We start from the raw sequence: 11853 nt of genomic DNA on the forward strand, positions 1-11853 counted from the left end.
CCTAGATAATGGGAGGGTCAAGAGCATCAACCCCGTTTATGTTTACTTGCGTAGTTTTGATACATGTTGAGAAAGTAGCAATCAGCTGACTAGGACAGAGTAGGGAGGAAACCAGACGACAACCTCTGGCTCTGAACGATGAAGCCCATGCGGAAGTGCAAAAAAATTGCAGTTCATTGAGCTTGAGGCTGGCTGTAAAAGGAACCAAATCCCCATAGACCCCCATGTTAAAAAGCCCAACTTTACAGCATTATTAAACATGTTTACAGCCTGGTTCAAAAAACGGTTTTGGTCTCAATGGTTTATTTCACTATTCATGACAACTTTACGGAGGTGATTTTTTTCTAACTCGTTCGTTTAATTTTTATTAAGGTTTAAAATTCTGCATAATTAAGGGCATTCCCACTCTGACTGCCTGGTGGTAGCCTGAGCTGACTGGGAGTGGAGGGTTGGGGGGATGTGTCTCAACGTCCGACATGACCCCCTACATCCATATTTGGAGTATACGCAACTAAAGTTCCAAGGGTCGGGACCGACCCATCCACAAACGATGGGAGAGTTGAGTCTAAACCACGACTCCTCCCCACCTGTAGCCAACCAACCATATTAATTTTGTTGAAACTCTTATAATGGTGTGAAACTACTGAAAATTATCCGTTTCTGGGACGTTGGCCAAGGTTGACTGAACAGACAAGGTCCATGCGCATGAATTTCTATATTACAATACATATTTGGATAAATTACTTAAATTGACAGCGAGAAGTCGTTATAGTGTTTTTTCTAGAGGAATTTACGAACACGCTGACAGACAACACAGTATTTGTTTTGTTAAATTGTTAAATAAAAAAAATACGACTGACATTTTCTTAACCTACAAACACCACTCATCAGCATCTTAGCATCGAGACCCTTGTCAATAATTTTATTTATTTAGTCAGGCTTTAGTCAGGATTTTTGTACTATTAATTCTACTTATTGCACTTCTGGTCAGATGCTAAACTTTATTTTGTTGCTTTCCGCCTGTACATGAGTATTGACAATTAAGTTGAATCTAATATAATCTACTAAGTGTAAACTGAGTAAAATAGTTGAAATCACACACACAAAATCACACAAAATAGTTGAAATCACATTTGAAATTAGGACAAATTGGAGAACGGATTAATTAAACTCTCGCAATGTGTTGTGTCCTTCACTTCTGTGTATAAAAGTCAAACAGATGCTACAAACACATCTTTGCTTTCAGAATGTGTTGATTTGGTGTAAAGTATAAGCCACACTAGAGCATAAACACAGTTGATTTATCAGTAAAATGAATAATTAATCTGTAACTGCAAAAGTCATAATTCTGAGATTAAAGTCAGAACAGGAAAAATAAAATTGCTTTAACTACAATTTTTCCATTGGCCATAACCCTCTTCCATTTCTGTTTGTTGTTTGTTTGGCCTGATGTTTCTATTGTAAGACATTGGTATTCCTATAATCCACTCCCTCTTCAAAGATAACTCTTCTGGGACCTGTCCTTCTCTCTTGTGTGGTTAGTTGTGCAGCCCCCTTTCACACAAAATAATTAAAAAGAAAGCAACCTAAAAGGACACTGAAAGGGATGACGTGCAACTTGATTAAAGGCTGGAATAAATTTATAGACACTTCAAGACGGAGAAAGTTGAAAGCACTAAAATTAGATTGTTGAGTTTACCCCCCAGGCAATGCAACAGGAACTGCAGCTGGTAATATAGATTAAAATGCCACAAGCTGCCTGGGCCTCCGTCACATGGCTGAGATTTTAATTGGTCCAGAGCACTGTGGAAGGTGATTTGTGACGCTGTGGCAATTAAATCTGTGTCGACATTTACATTAAGCTCCTTACAGTCACCGGAAATCGAACAGCAGGGAATAGGAACTTTGACGGCTGTGACTGACCTGTTAGGGTGCAAGAAATGATGGCGGTAATTACATATTGTATTATAGTGTGAACAGGTAGAAACGCAACAAATTCACAAAATAAAAATTTTGAGCTTGTGTGGTTTAACAAGTGCGTTCATTTTTAAATGGGAAGTGGATATCTGTCTCTTAAGGCCAAGAAAACACCAAAGTGTCTGTCGTCCATTAGCTAGTGCCAGCCATCAGTCAACCTCTGCCACTGTAGTTTTTGTGGTGTGTTACGCAATGTTGACTTTACTTGGACTTTACTACATTACACTGCAGCCATCTGTGCCACATATGTCAAATCCAGCAGAAGCATCAATGTCGACCCAAGAAAATGGAAGAAAATATACATAAAAGATGTACTTCATTCTACTTAAAAGAACTTAAAATAAAAAAATACAGTTTTCCTTGGAGCCTGTCAACCAATCTAATAGTCTCCCAATGAAAAGCTTCCCAGGCTGGGTCATGCTAGCTAGCTCAAGGGTTGGGCAGCCTTCACTTACAATATCCAGCTTTTTTCTTCAAAATCCACCATGAAATGTCTTTCTAAGACGATCTCCAACCAAATCTATAGCATCTCCTCCTTCGCCAGTTCAAAAAATAGCTGGACAGGTTGCTTGTGCAGCTCGCTACAGATGAAGATGAACCACTGGTTTCTAGTGGTTCTCACACCCTCCAGTCAGAGAACATGAACACACTGGCACTACCATAGGCAACAGAGAAGGCCTAAGAACACGAACTTCAAATGTAATTGGTTAATCACAATGTATTTCAAGCTTAAGCTGCCAGCTGTTTTAATTATGAAGTGAATAGTGAAGGCCCAGGCAGATTTCTTTGACTCTGGCAATGATGGCTGAAATATGATTAGATAAAAGCTTTAAAGCAAAGTTACACTGCCAGAAAAACTACAGCTGCGGCACAGAAACTACTTAACATGAAAAGAATAGGTTATTGGGAAATATTTACCAAGAATAATGGAAAAATATTGAAATGTATGTCAGTGATTTTGATAAAATATAGGCCAGCACAGAAGGCTTTGTTGGTGTCCCTCAGCGTTAATGTGATGTGCCCACCACCTCCACCTCGTTTCAAAACCAGAAGGATTTTCACACCATTGTAACATTTCAACAGCCTCTGGATGTTTTTAATGATTGTGTTGCGTCGTCCACTATGCACTTCAGTTAGTTTTGTGTCTTCATATACCAAATTAACAAAGGGCTAACGTGACAACTCAACAGCTGGCTAAAGCTAATTTGCAACTAACATTACTATTTAATCAGAAGAGACAATGTCAGCAGCTCTTCAAAGAGAATAGTCCAGGTCTGGGGTTCTTTGTGGATTTTCGGTAGTAGGTAAAATCGTGTGCATCGGTTGTCTGGTCTGAACAGGTAGTTTTTTTGTTTCTCCATGATGTCTTTTTTTTTTTTTTTGATTAAAGTCTGTATAATGGTCCTGAGTTTGAGCTGTTTCTGTGGTTTTATGGTGTCATCTAATGGTCGGTAGAATTTGTTGTTGTCGAGTTATCTTTTGGCTTCTAGTATATACTGTTGTCTGTCTGCAAATGGTAGATTTTGGCTCCAGGATACCTGTTCAGTTGGATCTGTGGGTTATTTTGGGGTGGGATTCTATTGATATTGATATTGGAGTCGCCGAGTACAGGACTGGTTTGCGCACCTTGAAAAAACAGTACTGGACTTTACTGTTAGATCTGGCAATGTGGTATGGCTTGTATGTAGCTGTGGAGGAAGAAAGACAGGGATTCCACATCAACAATGTGGAATCGGCAGTAGTGAGAGGTTTTGGGGGAGAAGTGGGGTCAGAAGGAGAGGAAGTGGGGTGGAGGAGAAAAGGAGGTGGGGTGGTAGGATTTGAGGAGGCAGATGAAGGGGGGTCGGGTAGAGGGAGAGGGGAAGGAAGGTGCTTGAGATATGAGAGTGGAGGGTCCAGGGCCTTAATCTCTAAGGACACGTGCCCACCAAGGCTAAAGTTAAGGTCAGGTTACCGTTACGGTTGCGGTTGCGGTTGCGGTTAAGGTTAAGATTCAGATTAAGTCGTAGTTAGCCACTGCTAATAACTATGCTTATTACTTCTCTCTGCTAGGTGCTGCTGCTCCCCCAGCAGGTCTGATCAAGGTCTTTCTCATCCTCTCATCAGGCAGACATTTCTCCCCTACGTGCTGGACATTATCAACTAGTGTGCCCAGTCACTATTTTAGTACCAGTCTGCAGTCATTCAAAGAACAGGGATGGACTATGGTGTGTGGAGCGTGTCCCTAGCTGCGGTGTCCAGTGGACTCGGCCCTATCCAGATGCAGTCTGAGTGATTAATGATTCCCACAGTAGTGGTAGCCTTTTCTTCATTTATCCCTTTGGGGCCATTTCGGGGTGACTGTAAAGCACTTTGAGTACCAATAGATCGAAAGGCACTGTATAAAAACAAGACCATTTACCTTTCCTGCTAACTTACATTGATCATTCACTAGTGAACACCTGTTTTTGTTCTCTCTTTTTCTGTTTCTCCTAAAACTCTTATTAGGCACAAAACTATTGGAGCCAGCACTGATCATATTTCAGTCTAAGTATAGACAATGAATGATAGGAAGTGACTGTTGTAGGGAGGATTTCAAAAATAAAATTGATGTTTCAATCAGTCCCATTTAATCACGTCATCTAGATTGGTAATATTCACTGAGCTGTCAGTGCCAAGTCAACAGGCTCTGCATCTTTAACACTGCCAGTTTCACAGTCATGAATATTTTTATTTTACCTACTCGTGTGTGCTGATGCCTCACAATAAGTTAGCAGTAGTAAGTAAGTCCAGCAGTAGTGGCAAATGTTTTTTGCTTTTTTACACGCCTCTAAGGTACTGTTGGGTCTGAACCATGGAAGTAACTGTCGAGCAGAAAACGCAACGTTAAACCATTTAAATAGAAGTGGAATTACCATGCTTTTAAAATGTCTTTGCCTTTAACAATTTCTCTGAGTTCAAGTCAGCTTAATTTTCCTTTATGAAAATGTCATTAACGTTTTACAGTTGCAGTCTCAGTTTAGATGGCAGTGCTCTGTTCTCTGCGTGTGGCAATTCTTATGGGATGAATCAGATTCAGTTTAATTCTATGCAGCATGGCAGAGGGATACACATCGTTATCAAAGAAGGCCTCTGTTGGAGTTCTCTTTTTTTATGCATTTATTCAAAGAGACAGCCAGAAGACTTTATCAAAGAAGGGACATTGTTTCTAACTTACAGTACACCAGAAAGGAAGTCTGGTTACTGCCATCACCGCCATATTAATGTCAAAGAATGTTCATTTTTGGTATTAGTCTTATCACAGTGACCATACCAGGTCAGCAAACCTCACAATAAAAGTACAAGGGGGTAAAGCCTACAAGCAGCAGCTGAAAGTCTATCTGGAAAATGCTTACAAAAGAAATACTTACTGAACATCAACTGAACCACAGCAAAAAAAAAAAAAGAAACAAATGCAGTCAAAAGTCTTAACATTATGACACTTTAGATTAAAGTCTTCAGTGAAGGCTGGCATTCAGAAATATCAGATGCCTCACCTTGGATGTCCTGTTTTCGTTCATTTCTTAACCTTTTCCCTGGCGCACTTGCATTTAAACCCAACTTCTCCATCTCCCTGTCAGACGATGTTTCTCCTTATTTGCCTCCCTACCACTGACTATAATAATCCTTAAAAGGCCTTCTCTAAAACTGAATGGGTCTCACCACAGTGGTTGCAGATGCTTCTGTGTTGCAACGTCTGTAAGTACTTGGGGTATCTCAAGAATTATTGATTAGTCCATTCATTTCTTCACCATCTACATACTTCTCACTGTACTTCATCATCCATCATTTGCCATCCTTTGGCAGTATTACACAGACACCTGATCTATCTGGTGCAGACAATTATATGCTTTATAAAAGATATTTAAGACAGAAATGGACAGCTGGGATAGGCTCCAGCCCCCCAAGACCCTCCAGAGGACAAGCGGTTATAGAAGATGGGGATAGAAGAAGACAAAAACACTAAAGTGAAAATTCACGTCATATAACATATATATAAATATTGTGAGCAGTATGTTAGTAGAGCCACAACAGCTATGTGTTCACACTATAGGTGCTCAAAGCATTGCACTGCCAAAAAATCTGGAAAGTGCTTTTGTTACCAGTCAGTGGTATTATTGTTAGCCCTGTGATGGATGGCCTGTCCAAGGTGTACCCTGCATCAGCTCCGGTTTCTACTTTGGCCATTCCGCCTTCATTCTGCCTCTCACTAGCCCCCAAGTTTAAGAAAGAGCGATTCAGAATCAGCAGCTTTTATCCAACATGCCTCAGTGTGTTGTTTCAGTCCCACGATGCTGATAGAACTTATTAAAATACAGAATGACAAGGCCTGAGGCAGTTCCCCACGGGTCAAAGAGAGATATATCACGCTGCATTTATAGTCATAGTGATAGTCTGTTGACATTTATCTTTTATATGATACACCCAAAATACAGATAAATCGCGCTCACAGCAATAGAATACAAGATGCAGAAGACACTTAACCCATACTAAGTGTAAGAGGAACTGCAGAGGTTGGATAGGCAACAACTCCATCTAATGGGCACATCAAATACTGAGCTTAGTTATTTGATGTTCTGCTGGATGTCCGCTGGGAAGGGCTTAAATACAATCAAACATGCTATTTACTGACTGCCGTCCCTGTGACAAAGATCTGGCTCAGGCCAGCTTTTATCATGATTATAGATCTGCAATGGGGGTGAAACGCAGTGCAGCGGTTCACAGAAAGGACAGACACAGTCCAACAGATGCACAGTCTTAGGACCCCCCTGCAAAAGGCTCTCAGCAAAAAAGAGGTCCAACACAAGCAGAGTTTCACTGAAACTGAGATTCAGTAACAGCAACAAAAAAACAGGCAATCCAAACAAGAAAACTGAACCTGATGGGCCAGTCAAAATACCTAAAAGAAGCGAAGGACCTGGTGTGCCGCTCTAACCCTATATATCAGAACTAAACCCTAATCAAAAATAAGAACAAAAAAGAAGACATCCAGACCCATCAAACATTACAAATCACCAAATCAAGAGCCACAGCAATAAGCTAGTGGTCCTGCTGTGTAGAAGGAGATGAGAAAGAAAGAGAGCCAATCTTCCTCCCCCTATTTATTGGATTCTTCTGATTAAGCTGGATCAGCTTAACCCGAGGGAGAGAACACGAGACACCATGAGTTATATCTTCCTCTACCTGTACCTCTCACCACTGGCATGAGTCAGATTGCTGGTTTTTGGAGCATAGGTGTGTGTGTATTGAACTTCCAAAATGCATATTTTGAACCTAACAGAACAGGAGCAGAACATGTTTGTATGCAAATAAAATATTATAATTATAACAAGGGAAGAGTGATCTTAAACCTGAAATACTAGCAGACATCATTGCAGTCATTCGGGTCTATCATTCAGGGGTAGGCCCAAATCAAACCTTCACTATTTTCGCTGACTATTTTAGTAGCCTATGTTCAATAAGGGCTGAACAGCTTGATTCTATATGATATCAAGTAATATTATTAATAATGATAAGGTAACAATAGGCAGTCATCCAATCTGTCTATTGTCTATATATATATATATATATATATATATATATATATATATAAAGGCTCACCATAACATCAATAACACTTTCGAGGTACTGATCAATAACCTGCGGCTTCACAAAAAGCCAGCTCCTCCAACTAACCACCTCATCAGAATCTATAATGAAGATACCAGGATGTCATTTGGACTGGATGAGTGTGGCCATGTGGTGATAAAGACAGGAGACGTGATCAGAACGTGGTGCTGTCATATGGAAGCCTTTGAGGGTGGCAGAGTGAGAAGTAAGAATTAGGTCCGAGGCCATCAGCCTGTACACCAGAAAACTCATCAGCTGAGACCTGGCCACAAGGATAGACGGACGCCACTGGTGTTAACACACAGCTGGTTTTGGAGGGAACATTCATGGCATTAAAATGTGTTTCACATACTGTATATTAATTACTGATGTTTTATCTTCATTGTCATTCATGCGTGTGTGCACAAGAGGATTACTTATGTGTTTGTAAGGATTTATCTCACTAATGACTGCTGGGAAAGAGAAATGTACACAGGGTTCACCTATTAGTATGCAGGTGTGTGTGTGCAACATTCTTCACATCGTTACAGCAGCTTCATCTACCTTTAAGAGAGTTTATGGTGTTGACAGCTCCAGCGCACAACATGTCTGGCAGGAGCCTCTTGAGGCCAGGAGGAAGAACACCGGAGATAAACAAGAGACACTGCACAAAAAAAAAAAAAAAAAGTCAAAACCTGAATGAATATTCTCAAACAGCATGCTAAAAGATGATGAAATGTAAAACAGAGACCAATGGTTATCAGTGTGTGACATTATTTCTGTGTGCTTTTCACCTCCTTAAGATTGTGGATGTATAAACACAGCTGTGCAAAAGTTTTAGGCAGGCGTGTTTATTTTTCAGTTTACAGAATGCAAAGTGAGCAAAGAAAAATCGAAGTCACATCAATATTTGATGTTTCTACTCTTTGTCCTTACACACCTGCACGAAGTCAGGGATTTTGTAGGATCATAGACACAGTAGTCGACCAAAGAAACTTAGTGCAGCAGATGAAAAACACATCAAGCTTCTTTCCCTTTGAATTTAGTAGAAGGAGAAGTGAAGATTTCTGATGCTGACCAACACAGAGTACATCATTCATTCAGTCTGGCCAGAAGTGGTCTTCATGGAAGTGTTGCAGTCAAAAATCCATCCCTCTGACATGGAAACAAGGCCAAGAGACTCAACTATGAATGAAAAAATAGGAACTGGGTGCAGACAAATGGCAGCAGGTGATCTGGACTGAACTCAAAATTACAAATATTTGGCTGTAGCAGAAGGCAGTTTCTTCGCCAAAGGGCTGGAGAGCGCTACAATAATAAGTGTCTGCAGGCAACAGTGAAGCATGGTGGAGGTTCCTTGCTAGTTTGGGGCTGCATTTCTGCAAATGGAGTTGAGGATTTGGTCAGGATTAATGGTGTCCTCAATGCTGAGAAATACAGACAGATATTTATCCATCATGTTATACCATCAGGGAGGCGTATGATGGTCCCAAATTTATTCTGCATCATGACAAAGACCCCAAACATACAGTCAAGGTCATTAAGAAGTATCTTCAGCATAAAGAAGAACAAGAAGTGGTGGCATGCCCCACAGAGCCCTGATCTCAACATCATTGAGTGTGTCTGGGATTACATGAGGAGACAGAAGGATTTGAGGAAGCCTACATCCACAGACGATCAGTGGTTAGTTCTCCAAGGTGTTTGGAACAACCTACCAGCCGAGTTCCTTCATAAACTGTGTGAAAGTATACCTAGAAGAATTGATGGTGCCTTGAAGGTGAAGGGTGGTCACACTAAATATTGATATGATTTAGATTTGTCTTCCGTTCATTCACTGCATTTTGTTAATTGATGACAATAAACCATCAACACTTCAACTTTTGAAAGCATTCTCAGTTTATAGCATGTTTCACATCTGCCTAAAAATGTTTGTACAGAACTGTAGATACTGATGCTGCAGGAAGTGTCAGTTGGTGAAACAAGTGGGGATCTGAGCCCATGGCAAAAGTCAAGACTGCTGAGGCTCTGGCGCACTCTACTGACAAGACCCTAGCAGGGGTCATCTTCTACTCATTGTAAAACAGTGAAACAGCATTGATAGAAAGAGTGTCTATGCAATTCCACTTTGAACAAAAACAGTTGGATGATACTGCCAGTATGGACAACACAAGCCCACATCCTTGTATTGGAATCTATGCAGTACGGAGCCGTGTTGTCGACGAACCTGCCCACACTTTCAATCTCTCAGGGAACGGTTGGCATGGCAACGTAGTCATTATGATATCACATCCTGTTTCTATAGCGTCAAATAACTAAAATGAAACTTATCAGAAAAATGCACGCTTAAGTACACACCATTACACTAACTTCCTAAAATGACAGAAACCATCCTTGAGAAAGAAATATTGATGGTTACTTTTGTGTTTTAGTTCATCCACTAACATGGAGGAGGTGGAGCTTATGGCCTGTACTGCAGCCAGTCGTCAGCTCTACTTGTTTTGACTTCACTTTTGGGGAGCTGTTCTGTTGTCCATCTTTCTGCAGCCTATAGTCAGGTTAGTATTATTATTATTATTTTTGCTGTAAATGACGTCACAGTGAAATTGACTTTTGACCTCTGACTTGGGGTAATCATCAAGGCCTAAGTGGATCCTCTTTGGAGTATGTACCCTGTTTCCTGGGATCCTTGGGACGTTAGATTGAAAAGAAAAACAGTTCTTCACACATGTAATGAGTACTGTAAAGAGTACAGAAGCTGGTGGTATGTTGCAGAGGGATTCACATGCAAATAACTGTGTAGAGTGGCTAAACACAATCTCCAGCAGTGACGCTGTTGGAATAATAAAATCTGTGTTGCATTTCCTGTGAATAAATACTTATTTTACTTTGTAAGTTGCACTCAAATATCCAATGAACTAAAATGACGGAGACATAAATGAATGATAGACATGAAACTCCCACTTGAGATAGACAGAAATTAAGTGTGTTCTCAGGTGTTCTTCAAGCTGATTATAAAACACACTCTGGGGAGAGTGTTTGCTCCTGCTCTCTAGGTGGTTCTCTTTGAAGCTGATACCAAAATCCATCTCATTAGTTATTCATTGGAAGCTTTATGCTGAATGCACCATCTACTCTAAATACAGTTTGGGGAATTGCCTTGTGTACTGTTGTGTGTGAATAAATATGAGCAATAAAGTGGTACGAAACACAATTAGAAAAGTGTGTGGGAAGTTAGTTACACATGGGTTGAGCACAGTGATTATGTATAAATGCAAATAAGTTCAGAGGTGAACAGATGAAATTAATGTGGCTCAACCTGTATGTGTGTGTGTGTTAATTTAAATTTTCCCAAAGGTAGATCCATAAAGTCTTTTGTTTAGTTAACAGTACACTCTGCTGCACCTCCATCAGTTACAAAGAAATGTTGGATTATACACTGAACTTATTTACTTATTTTTTTCCTACTCTCATGGTCCTAGGAAGTGCTTCACTTAGCATGGCAACTTGTAGTCATGAGATCACATCCTGATTTAAGAAATAAATGAATGAAATTCAGAAAAATGGACACTTGAAAATGCATCAAAAAGGCATTTGAAGAAAGGCAACTGGACTTTCTTGAAGACATTTCACCACTCATCTGAGAGACTGGTGGGAAGTTGATGTCCTTGAAATAAATGCATTTGATATGTATTTTAGTATTTTTACTTTCTTCCAAGTCCCATCCACTAATAAGGAGGAGGGAGCTCTACTTGCTTTGGCTTCAGAGCCATATGTTAGAGTCGGGCCAATTCAAATCATGGGCGCCATGTTAGATACCTCGAACCAAGACTCTACAGTGCAACCCTATGGGGCAGATGTGCTGTGCGGATGCCTTATTTTCACCATTAACAGGCCTATAAATGTTATTGTCAACACCTGTCAGTATGTAAAAGGCCCTCACCTAACTAGCCCAGCATCTACTTACTTAAATGAGCTTGTAAAATGTTTTGTAGCCCAATCTCATCAGTCATGGAGCTGTGTTTACCTTCTCCTCAGTCTCTGTGTTCATCCACCGTCGCCGTTAAAAGTTTGAAGTTACTCAGAAAAATTATAAATAGTGAAAATTAAGCTAGTCTTGCTGTTATTCAGTATTATCATTATAACATTAGCACGCTAGCCATAATAACCTAGTAGTAACCAAGGTAAAGTTACGTGGACCTGTATTACACATGGGATTCATAGTATATATGACGAGTAGCTGGTATTTTTCTTCCTTTAGTCTAGATAATC

This window comes from Mugil cephalus, chromosome 22 (assembly GCF_022458985.1).
Source record: "Mugil cephalus isolate CIBA_MC_2020 chromosome 22, CIBA_Mcephalus_1.1, whole genome shotgun sequence".
NCBI classification, from domain to species: Eukaryota; Metazoa; Chordata; class Actinopteri; order Mugiliformes; family Mugilidae; genus Mugil; species Mugil cephalus.